General features: G+C 49.6%; 1 long non-coding RNA gene across 2 annotated transcripts in view; it reads right to left on the bottom strand.

Annotated features, from left to right (window-relative positions):
- LOC128344590 (uncharacterized) overlaps positions 1-12,585 on the bottom strand; it is a 79,517-nt gene that overhangs the window by 61,918 nt on the left and 5,014 nt on the right. The window contains exons 2-3 of one of the 2 annotated variants that reach the window (XR_008315928.1): positions 10,638-10,729; positions 8,719-8,915 (exon numbers count right to left, since the gene is read on the bottom strand). The exons of the other annotated variant lie outside the window; for it this stretch is intronic. This is a non-coding gene — a long non-coding RNA (uncharacterized LOC128344590). The remainder of the gene's footprint in view (positions 1-8,718; positions 8,916-10,637; positions 10,730-12,585) is intronic. 2 annotated transcript variants of the gene reach the window in all.

Here is a 12,585-nt window from a genome sequence, read left to right on the forward strand (position 1 = left end):
GTGAATGGAAAACTGGTTTAATGTGAATGGAAAACTTGCATTTTAAATAAGAATACATTACTTCAGCCGGGGGTGGGGGGCAGCTCTTGCTTGCCTGAATAACTGCATAGATCCTGGCAAATCCCTTCCCCAGGAGCTTTTTCACACCTGGCCTTTTGTTCACATCTTCTCCAAAATGGAGGTGAGCGTTCACATATTGGTCAGATTTACCCCAAAATCCCTGTGCGCTATCAGGGAGCACTTCACAAACAATTTGGGTTTTTCATGGCACATTAGAGTGTAGCCCAATTTAAAAATCCACTTTTTATGTTGTTGTTGTTGTGGGGGGAGGGGGGCAACTTTGAACTCACACAGTAAGCTTTGTGGTAAAGCAAATTTACAGTCCTCCAGTTGTTTTCAAATAGAATCAGCTCCAGACCACAACACTTCTATCTTATCACCGAAATTTTGATTCTCCCACAGTTCAATGATCCACCTTCTTTGTCTAATTGGTGCACTTTCTAATAGACATTATTCACCACCAATCAGCAGTTCAATTCCTTCTTTAGCTTAACTCTCTCGGAATGACTAACAAAATAACCCCAACAATTTTGCTTTTTAGGCTTTTATTTATTTTGTTCGATTTTTAGACCACCCATACAAAATAGCTCAGGGCGGTTCACAAACATCATAAAACAGTTAAAATCAATCAATGACCGGGCATAAATTTTTTAAAAATACAATAAAGCAGCTAAAAAATTAAACAACTCAAAACCTTATAAAAACCCGATACCTTAAAGACCCTTTAAAACAATTTAAGAGCACCGGAAGGCCAGGCCGAACAGGTAGGTCTTTAGGGCTCTCCTAAATTCCAATAAAGAATTCAAATTACGGAGCGCATTCCACAGTCCAGGAGCGGACTCCTTAAACTTTTAACCATCAGTTCAGTTCTTAAGCTCCAGCATTTGATGCACAAACTGAATTCCCAACCTTAATTTACGGCTTGCAGACTTTTACAAGGACTTCACAGCAGTGGCTTGACTTCCGTCCACTCATTACAACAACACATAGAACACCAGCAATTTATCACTGACCACGCTTCAGGGTGAGCTTCTTGATCTTTAACCATTAATTATAATTATAATCCAAACCGAAGTCAATCTATCTATCTATCTATCTATCTATCTATCTATCTATCTATCTATCTCACCACCTTCTTCAAGGATCTTTGAAGCATAAATAGTTCAATGAGTTTTGACTAAATCACTAAGAATTCCTCTTCTTTACCTTACTGATGGGAAAAAACCAATTCAAATGCTGAGAAAGAACACATATCAGTAATCCAAAATTTTAATTCAGGAGGAAAATTGTCCTTCCAGTGCTGTATTATAATCCTTTTGGCAACATGCCAAGCACAAAGAATCCACAGTTCTTGATGTATAAAATAAAAGTCTCTTTAACTATTTGATACACTCTGATATGCCACAGGATAGGTCAGCTATGTCAAGGGTTAAGGGCCATTTCAAATGTGGTACTTGCACTGCGTGCAAGTTTTCATTGCCCACTAAAGTCTTTCAACATCCCACTGACAATTATGTTAAGCCTTTGGAAGATTTCTCCAACTGTAATTCTGCTTATGCCATATATGTCATTATGTGCCCATGTTTAAAGCTATATGTTGGCTGCACTATACGTCCGGTTAAAAACGTATTCTAGAACATTACTACAGAATAAAGAATGGAGTATTAGAGGCACCACTTACAGAACATTTTTTGCTAGCTAATCATCAGCCTGATGACTTTAAATTTGTGGTGATCTCCACTTTTAAGAATCCCCCTCCCCCTTCGCCTCGTGCTGGGGGAGGGAGTTTGTCCCAGCCCGATCTCACGAGGCCTAAGAAAAGGCCTGATTGGTGGATCGGCTGGGTGGGGGCGTGGCTTGGGCTGCAAACGCCGAGCCATGCTGAACTAGCTCAGTTTGCTGTTCAGCGTCGTCGGCGTAGGAGCTCTTGTCTCGAGCTCCTTCTCGTTGGTTCAGGGAGGGAGCGCCCGGGATTGGGCAAGGCAGCAATCGGCATTCACGCGCCGCGGGGGCTACGGGTCTCTGTTGGGCCTTTTCCCGCCACGGCGGTTACCGCAGAGGCCACAGTCGGCGTCCTCCGCGCTGGGGGCTGAGAGTCTTCGGTGGCGTCTTCCCGCCGTGGTGGCTATCCTGGAGGCGGTCTAGGCGGCGGCCTATCGAGGCCTGGGACGTCCCTGTTGTGGCTTGCATCTATTCATCTGGGCTTTAGCCCATGGGTTTGTGGGGTGCCTGGGTGGTGGGGTGGTGCTTGGCCCCCTTTGTGGTTTGTGTTTTAATTTCTCTCCCTGCTCTTTACATTGGTCCTGGCTAGTGGGGGGTGGTGTTAGCACTGGTACCGGTGGGCCTCTCGCCCCTTCCTTCCTGTCTCTCTGTGAGTCTTGGGGGTTTTGGCTGATTGTTTCACTGTGTCCCTTTCAGGCGTTTGGCCACTTTACTTTTCACAGCGGGGAGTTGTTTGACTAACAAGCGGAAGATTGCTGTTTGATTCCCTACTGCCTTTTACTGGGGGTTTGGCTTATAAGGGGTTCCTTGACTGCTTTTGGTGCTTGGTTTTAGAGTTTTGATATTGGGTGGCTCCCAGGGATCTGGGAAGAAACGTTTGGGAGGCCATGCCCAGGAAGGCTAAAGAAAAGAAGGGGGGGTGGCCCATTCGGCATCTCAAGCGGCCAGCTCCTCCGCCATCCTCCTCGGATGAGGAGGATGAAGAGATGGCCCTTATTCGAGGTCTAATTAACAGGATGGAAGCTTTGGAAAAAGCCAAGGCCGCACCATCGGACAAGGGTGCTGGTCCTTCAGGCGGGGGTGGGGTGCTGCCTTCCAAGGCCCCTCGGTGGACCAGGGGGTCTGTTAGGAGCCAGCTACTGACATCTTTATCTAGTAGGTTGGAGGCCTTGGAGAGGGGACTGCCACCGGGCGGCCCGGCCCTTCCGGCTCCTGCGGGACCGCTTCCTTCACCTGATGATCCGGCTCCAGAGCTACCTTTGCTGGCGCTGCCTGCCCCTGCTGCACCGATGGATCAGCCGCCTTTGGACCCAGCTGCACCGTTGCCCTTGGGTGAGCCAGCCGCACCTACACCTCCCGGCAGCACCGGCCAGTGGCCTTATGTTCCCTGGCCGATGCAGGCTATGGGGGGCTGGGGACCAGTCTCGGCTTGGTCCCCATATACACATACATGGGGTATGGGTTTTCCCATGGCCTTCCCTGGGGTCACTGCGGGAATGCAGGGTACGGCGGAGCAGGTCTGGCTCGGCAATAGGCCTCCCAGCGGTCTTCTTCTCCCCTCTGGGGCTGCTTCCACCACGGTGCCGGATGCGGCTGCCCGGCTCGGTTACTACCCGATGGGGATTTTGCCCTCTGCGCAACACGCTCCCTATGGGGGTATGGGGCTGCCGCTTGGGGAATCATCTGCTTCCCTCTACCAAAGAGAAGATTCTTAAGGGGGAGTATGTAGATATTTTCAGTTTGCTCTTTAGGGAGCCCGAAGTCAAACACAAAGAGGGGGACTCGTGTAAGGAACACGAAGTCACCAAAAGGAAACCTATAGAAAAAACCTGGAACAATTGGCTGTCGGGTTTTACCATTTACATGGGGGTTATAGTGCAGGTGCAGCCGGCGCGCGGTCCAGCTCTTTTGAAGTATATGGACATTATTCATAGGGCTGTGTTGGATTTTGCCGGATCCTCTTGGATCCGTTACGATGAGAGCTTTCGGATGAGAGCAGCGCTGGATCCCACATTACCCTGGGATGCTCCTTTGCAGGAACTATGGCTTGTCATTATGTCCCCGGCCCATCCAGTTGAAGGGGACCGTTCAGATAGTGGACATTTATTGTCCAGGCTGTCCGGGGCTTCGCCCGTGTCAGGGGCGGGCCAGCAGTGGGTTCAACCCCAGCTGGTCTGCTGGGAGTATAACACTAACGGCAAGTGCTCCCGTTCCCCCTGCCGCTTTAAACATGCCTGCGGGGTCTGTGGGTCTAGGCACCCGAGTTCTTCCTGCCCAAGGGCCAAGCTTGGTGGCCCCGTGTCGAAGTTCCGCACCGGCACCATCAAGAAGGGTCCTCCTCCCCCACCCCCTGTGGGTAAAGGGTCCTAGTCCTATTAGGCTGGAAGTTCTGGAGCGGCTGCTCCTGGACTGTCCCGACCATTCGGCAGCTGCTTATTTGTTAGATGGTTTTTGTTATGGTTTTAGGATTCCTTCTTCCGCTCAGAGGGGGCGGCTGTGTACTCGCAATCTTATGTCGGTTGTTGGTAAAGAGGAGGTAGTGCTTCAGAAAACTGGCAAGGAGGTAGCGGCAGGCAGGGTCCTGGGCCCTTTTGAGAGTCCTCCTTTCCCTGGATTGCAGGTGTCGCCGCTGGGGGTGGTTCCCAAGAAAGTGCCGGGTGAGTTTAGGCTTATTCATCACCTTTCTCACCCTAGGGGGTCGTCTGTCAATGATGGCATCCCCGACAGCCTCTGTTCAGTACGTTACACGTCCTTTGATGAGGCTGTTAGGGTAGTGAGGAGCATGGGGCCTGGGGCCCTGTTAGCCAAATGTGACATAGAGTCCGCCTTCCGCCTTCTTCCTGTCCACCCGGATGATTTCGAGCTTCTGGGCTTCGCTTTTGCTGGTCAGTATTACTTTGACCGGGCCTTACCGATGGGTTGTTCAATTTCTTGTGCAACCTTTGAAGCTTTTAGCTCCTTTCTTGAATGGGCGGTTAGGCGGTGGGCGGGCCTTCTATCCACGGCTCATTTTTTAGATGATTTCCTTTTTGTAGGGCATGCTAACTCTCGGGAATGCCAACATTTATTGCGCTCCTTTATGGAGCTGACAGACAAGCTTGGGGTGCCCCTGGCCAGGGACAAAATGGAGGGGCCGGTCACACAGCTCTCCTTTTTAGGTGTCAAGCTGGACACCATTGCAGATTGCTCTAGGTTGCCACAAGCGAAGCTTGGGGTCCTTCTGGAGCTTGTCAGGACCCTGGGTCGTTCCCGTAAGGCTACCCTTAGGGAGCTTCAGGTGGTGGCGGGGCATCTCAACTTTGCCTGTAGAGTGGTAGCTCCGGGCCGGGCCTTCTTGCGCCGGTTATGCGACCTGACAGTCGGTTTGAGGGCCCCTTATCATAGGGCCAGGATTACTGTAGGGGTTCGGGATGATCTGGCCTTGTGGGAATCTTTCCTGCTCGGTTTTAATGGGGTGGCCCTTTGGAGGAGTGAGCTACTCCTGAAAGCCGATCTGCAAGTCCATTCAGACGCTGCGGGTGGCGTTGGTTTTGGTGTTTATTTCCGGGGCCGCTGGTGTGCTGCTCGGTGGCCTGAGGAGTGGTTTGTCCAGGGAATTGTTTGTGACTTGACCTTTTTAGAGCTTTTTACGATTGTGGTAGTTGTCCACATCTGGGCTGACCAGTTTGCAAATTCATCGGTCAGGTTTTGGTGCGACAACCTGGCTGTAGTCCAGGTTGTTAACACGCAGACCTCTTATTCCCAGCGGGTTATGGGCCTAGTTAGGGCATTGGTCCTGCAGTGCCTTCGGGCTAATATCCTCTTCCGGTCTCGCCACGTTCCGGGTGTCCGGAATGATATAGCTGACGCTCTATCTCGTTTTCAGTTAAACAGGTTCAGAGAGTTAGTGCCCGAGGCTGCTTCGCATCCGGATCCTATGCCAGCCTTTCTGTGGCAACTTGGCGGGCGGAAGCACAGCAGGCCATAGCGGTGTCTCTGGCACCAGAGCGAGCTACACAGCCAAGCTTGAGGCGTTTATGCTGTTTCGGAGGGCCGAAGGTCTGGCCGAGACCTGGCCAATTCCAGTCGAACAGCTACAGCAATTTTTGGTTATGTTACATAGGGCGGGGCATGCGGTTTCTACCTTGGGGGGTTACCTGGCTGCACTGGCCTTTCAAGCCCAAATACGGGGGGTTAAGGACTCTTCCTCCGACCTTCGAGTTAGGCGCATGCTGGAGGGTTGGGCCAGGGGGGCCCCAGGAACCAGTGACTCCAGACATCCACTTACCTTGGACTTGGTGGCTGTCGCACTGGGCCGCTTGGGGAATGCTGCACGAGTTCTTGGGAAGTGTCCCTATTTCAGGCGGCCGTGTTAGTGGCCTTTTTTGGCGCCTTCCGTCCTGGGGAGCTGTTGCCCTGTAGTAGGGTCTCCCCTAGGGATAGGTGTTTACAATTCTCTGATATGTCCCTTTTTGAAGGCGAGGCTCATTTGTTACTTCGCCGGTCCAAAACGGACCAAAGGGGCAGAGGCGTAACTAGGGAAAACGGTGCCCTGGGCAAGCACTGAAATTGCGCCCCCCCCCGCCGCCCCCCCAACATACATCTGACTGACACACATGTGTTTTTTCCTCACAACAACCCTGTGAAGTTGGCTTGTATCTAACATCAGAATTATGATGCAATGAATGATGATACATCCTACATTACACTTAGGGCAAAATCTCTACTTTAATTTTATTTAATTTAAAATAAATTTGGAACTTGCTTTTGCAACAAACCACTGCGCCACTTAAGGTGACTCAATTTGTTTTAGTCAAGTTCAAATTCTGATCCATATACAGTGGTCCCTCTACTTACGAAATTAATCCGTTCCGAATGCACATTTGTAAGTCGAAAAATTCGTAAGTCGAAAAGCGGTTTCCCATAGGAATGCATTGGGAACGGATTAATGCGTTCCGGAGCCTAGAAAAAAGACCCAGACCCCCAGTAAGGCTTGCAAACTGCACAGGAACATTTCTTTTCAAGAATAAACAGGCAGTAAACAGGCAGGCAAGTCAAGGAAACCGCATGTAAAATTTGTAAGTCGAGGAAACCCCATCTAAAAATTTGTAAGTCGAGGAAACCCCATCTAAAAATTTGTAAGTCGAAAAAACCGCATCTAAAACCGGATCTAAAACTGCCGTTTGTAACTCGAAAAATACTTATGTCGAGTAGTTTGTAAGTAGAGGGACCACTGTATGTGAATCAGTTACCACTAGATGATCCAACAATAATTCTGAGAATTTCCAGAAGAACATCAAAGGAAAATCATCTTCCAAGTCCTCCTCCTTCAAGCACAGCTAGACACATTTTGTGTGAAGTTAGATATTGCAGCTTAAATAGTACAGTAAGATGGATTCACATGCCAGACCTGTGGTCTTGCCACTTCTCCCTAGCTTCAGCTCCAACTGCATGTATGAAGATTATTTCACAAAACACAACCTCATACCCAAGGACATTCCACAATGGTATGTTATCTTTACACATGTATGTCTGCACACACACAGCTACCAGCTTGAATGGTTGGGGGGATTTTGAATTGATTAATGTATGAATCTGTCCATAGTTTGCAAGAAGAATGCAACAGTAATAAGCAACAAGGCTACCCCTCACCCCAAAAAGGGAATTTCAATTTCACTACAGGCTCCCAACAGGCTACTTAAGCCAGATCTCTCTGAGTAAAAACATTGAGCAGTAGATCAATACAATAAGCTTCCAGCTATGCATAAAATGCAGATTTATTAGCTAATTCATGTGCACAGCAGCCAGAAGGGAGAGAAAGAAAGTTTTATTCTTTTCTTCAGCAAAAGCCACCACAATGATGTGAGACAGTAAGGCATCATCTTTTTGCCTCAAAATTGAGTTCCCGTCTCCCACCCCCCACCCCAGTCCCAAATACCTTTGTGTTTCCAGAACAAAAGCCTCATCCCTGCTGTTCCAAATAACAGAGGGAGAGGTGAGCCAGGAGAGAAACGTGCAGAGGGAAGCCAGGAGCAGAGGGAAGCCACAAGACTCACTTCCCCTCCCCTGGCCATTGTCAAGTGACGGGGAACCCGAAGCAGACCCCCAAAAAACCAAAAACGTGCTGCAGCCCTACTGCACAGGCAGCAACACGACAGCCAGAGCAGCAACAGCCCAGGGGAGCTTCCTTCTTTCCTTCATGCCCGAAATGCAGGAAATAAACGTGAAAGAAGGGCAGGGCAAGGGGGAATTACAGGAAAACTGATATGAGGGGAGCAAGAAGGAGAAAGACGCCAAGGCAGAAAAACCAACTCACATCTGCAGTAGGGGGTTCTCCTGGGTCCTCTCCAAAGCCCTCCCTCCACCAGACACCCCTCCAAGGAACACACACACCCCTGCAAGTTTTCAGGAGACTCAGAGCCTTCCTCGGGCATGTTAAAAGTGGGGCTGGAAATGCATTCAAACACTGTGTTTTACAAGCACCTCGCCACATCGCTCCACAAGGTTTCCCTCTCAATATACCCCTCCCCCTTTCCCCACCACCATCATTTCCACTGAGGCAACTCTCAGCCCTCCAGTCTTTTCTGCAAACTCTCTAGTTTACTGCTGCAAGTCTCTGAGTCAATCGCAGACTCGCAGCTGCTGCAGGCAGGCTGCAAACTCTCTAGTTTACTACAAGATAAACTCAGTCTGAGTCAGTCGCAGCAGCTGCAGACGGGCTGCAATCAGAGACGGTTTGCAGCCCGCCTGCAGCAGCAGCGACTGACTCACAGACTGAGTTTATCTTGCAGTTGCAAAACTCCTCTCCCGCCTCTTTGTAGCAGCTGTCTCGCGCTTACAGGGTTTGACTGAGAAGACGGACTCCCCCCCATTATTCCTCCACCTTTACTATATAATTGTTCAGTAAGCACAGCACTCCCAACAAGGGCAATAAGAACAAAAAACGCCATACCTCACCCCCATTTTTGTAGCACATATAAGTAAATGCCACCCCAGGGCTGCTTAGTCTCCTCCTGTGACTCCTGAAAGCAAAAGGCTCCACCTCCACGAGCAGGCAACAGGCTAAGGCTCATGAGAAAAACAACGGGCTGCTGGTGAGTTCCTTCCTTCCTCTGACCACCTCCGCGGGCACAGTGCACACACTGCAGCCTGAACTGAAGAGAGAGCGGGAAGCAAGAGCGCTGCGTGCAGCAGTATGTACGTGTGTGCTGTGAGATCTCGCCTGCCCTGCTGCACAAGCGCGGGAAGCTTGCTAGTCAGGAGGGACTGTCCAGCCAATGAGCAGGCAGGTTGGCTGAGAGCAGCAGCCTGGAGTTGGGACATGGCACGGAGACGCTCTCGGGGCGCTGTACCAAGTAGCCCAGCAGCTAAAAGTGCTGCTGAAAAGGGTTCTTTTGGGGGAAAAAATTCGGGAAATTTCCGGGGATTGGCGGGGGCACTTTTTGGCGCCCCCCTAGCAAGTGGCGCCTGGGGCACGTGCCCCCCCTGCCCCCCCTATCGTTACGCCCATGCAAAGGGGTAAGGGTCAGGTTGTTCGTTTGGTTGCCGCCACGGACCCAATTCTTTGCCCAGTTAAAGCCCTGCAGCGCTACGCTGGTTTGGGGCCAGCTTCAAGGGGCTGTTTATTCACTCATGAAGATCAGACCCCTCTCACGCAATACCAGTTCCTGACAGTGGTCAGGCGGGCTCTCGGGGCCGCTGGGGTCCCCCTTGCGGGGTTAACGCTGCATTCCTTTCGTATTGGAGTGGCCACTACGGCCTCCCTCTTGGGCCTGCAAGAGGCCGAGGTGAAGAGAATAGGGCGTTGGAAGTCCGTGGAGGTCAGGCGTTATGTGCGCTGACAGCGGTTTCCTTCGGCCATCATTGATTTGTTGTTTTTTCTTGACAGGTGCTGGCGGGGCAGTAGCTCCAGTCCGGGTCCTGATATGTGGCCACTCACTGGTCTTTTGGGCCTTCAAACAGGCCAGCTCTTCCCACTGGGGGTCGCAGTTGGGGTTGGGAAAGCAGGCTGCAGTTTACTGGCTTGGCGTGCGTGGCATGCTATGGAATCAGTTACTGCCCGCGTTTAGGGATCATCTAGTTAGGTTTCCCATGCCCCATGTTCTAGTTCTGCATTTAGGAGGAAATGACTTGGGCCGGCAGACTGGCCTGTCTATACTTCAGCAAGCCTCCTTGGACTTCACGGTGCTTCGCAATTGGATACCGGGGGTGCATTTTGTGTGGGTAAATTGGCTGCAGCGTAGAGTGTGGCGAGGTGCCCGCTGTGGTTTAAGCCTGGAAAGGGCACGTAGGAAGACCTCGGCTGCGATTGGCAAGCTTGTGCTTGCGGCTAATGGGGCTGTCGTGCGGCACCCAGATCTGGCTGCGTGCTTCCCTGAGTTGTATCGCCCGGACGGGGTTCACCTCTCCGAGCGAGGATGTGATTTGTATTTGCACAACGTCCGAGGGGGCTTGCTGAATTTCTGGGCAGGTATGGGGCAGGAAGGTCAAGCGAGGGCTAACCTTCCTGGGTGGCAGGAACAGTGCGGGCTGATGGGTAAGGGAGGTTTAGATTACTGGTGAGCACCCTTGGACATTTAAAGGTGGATTGGTCAATCGCTCCTTTGTTGCCTGTGCGGCACGGGGAGATGTTTATTGCCATGAAACCTGCTTCGGGACTTCACCAACCTTTGGACTGTGCGGTCCGGGGTGGTTAAGACCAGGAGCTGTCCAGGTCCCCTCTTCTAAAGCGGGAGGTTGGCTTTGAAGGAATGGGGCGGGATTTACCTGCCTCTTTCCTGAGCCAGGGTGTGTCGCCCTGTTAGGTGTTGGGTAGGAAGTTAGAATCCTAGCCCACGCCTAGGTGCCCGCACTGTTTTATTACAGTGATTATTCACCTGGTTTGCAGTCCGCCATGTGTGTTCTTATGTTAAATAAAGCGTGGCCCTTATACCCCAAACTTTGTCTCCGTGTCTTCTTGGGCCTGGGTCTGGGAACAAAGAAAAATTTAGATATTGTAACGTTGATGCAGTAAGATGGCTAAACAGACAAGAATCTTTTTACATTCACAGATTAAATTCCCTGTCACTTTATGGTTTAAACACGAATTTAGATTTATCTTGCTTTTTGTAACTGTGAGGTGCCCTAATTAAGTGTGATGATTGCCAGATAGTGGCAGATTAGGAGGTTCAACAGCTGTGAATAATTGAGAGTGTTATAAAACTGGAGTAAGAGAGTTTGGTCAGTTTATTCTAGCTGGCTTGATAAGACTGGGATAAGTTTGATAAGTTTGGCAGCAGCTTGTGAACCGTTGCATCATTTGGGTAATTATCTTTGATGCGTACATATGAATTTTATTACTTTGTATAAATGTTTTCTCTCATTTTGTACTAATGTTTTCTTTAATGTATGGTTTGTGCTTTGTATCTATAAGGACTTTTTCATACTCCCTTGGAGAAATCTAAGAACGTTTGGAAACAACCGACACTCCTTTTGGAGGAATTGAAGAAACACTTTTGGAGAATATTATGAAGAACTCCATACACCAGGGAGGAGTGACTTTTATTTAGCAGATGGGAAGTTTATCATGTTTGTGACATAATAATTGTTCATGTACTTCTGAGGAAGCTCATTGTGAAACAAGGACTTATTGCGAAACCTTGTCAAATTAAGTGATTTATGTATATACAGTGATTCATATATTAAGTGATTTATGAAGTTACATTTATGTGAAATTAAATAAGCTGGCTCGGGATATACCCCAACAGAGTATGAATGCCCTTAATGGACAATGATAACTACAATGCCATGTTAGCTACCTTACGAGTTTCAGATTAAAATGGTTCGATAATTGGACAGGACCAAACCTTATGTTTAAATGTACCCTCATACAAATTACACTTTCAGCATGTAGCAGTCTTCAACTATCCCGTATTAAACATTCTCTGGGGTGTCCAATAGACACAGAATCAGGAGCACACCTAGGTAATTTTAGTGCTTGGACTGCCCCCGCCATGAGGTGCCCCCCCGAGGCCCCTGAAACCTACCTCTGGGGGCCTCCTGCCATGTGGTACCACCATTTTCTTTAAATTCAGCTGCGCAGCTGAGAGGTGGCTGCCAGGGGGTGTGTGTGTGAGCTGAGCAGTCCTCTGCCCCTGCCTGGCAAGCCAGAGTGACCTCTGAGCCTGTCTGTTCGGCCCAGAGGCTTTTGCTAATTGGCTGCAGGAGGCCTCCTGGCCATTTGGAGATCCCCTCGGACCTTGGCAGCCACAGACCGGGGCACCAAGGTCCGGGGGTTAGAGCACCTCTGCAGAGAATAAATGTTTCTGCTGCATTAACCGCACCCCTGCTAACTGGGCAAAGAGGCACCTTTTACCATGGTGATTCTCTTTATTTAGCAGGGGGAGAGTGACTGGCCCTTTCCACCCCCAGCACAGTACCTCCAGTGACTGCTGCTGGTGTCTGTCTTATGTTTCCTTTTAGATTGTGAGCCCTTTGGGGACAGGGATCCATCTTATTTGTTTATTCTCTGTGATGTTTATTCCCTGAGCCATTTCTGGAAGGGCGGTATAGAAATCAAATAAAGAAAGCAATAATAAATAAAGAAATCAATAAGTCTCAGATAAATGTATTAGGTTAATGTCCTAGAGTGGGGAGATTAGAAATGGAAACATGTGTGGCCTGAGCTTAAAAAATGTTCTTTCCTCCATTTCAGAGGGATTTTTTTTTATTTTTAAGAGGAAGGACACTCTTTTACTTCCTCATCCTCCAGAACCGTGCCCCCACTTATTTATTTATTTGTAGATTGTGCCAAATTTGCACCTCTGGGGGGTGTACAACAAATAA

This window comes from Hemicordylus capensis, chromosome 2 (genome assembly GCF_027244095.1).
Source record: "Hemicordylus capensis ecotype Gifberg chromosome 2, rHemCap1.1.pri, whole genome shotgun sequence".
Lineage (NCBI taxonomy): Eukaryota > Metazoa > Chordata > Lepidosauria > Squamata > Cordylidae > Hemicordylus > Hemicordylus capensis.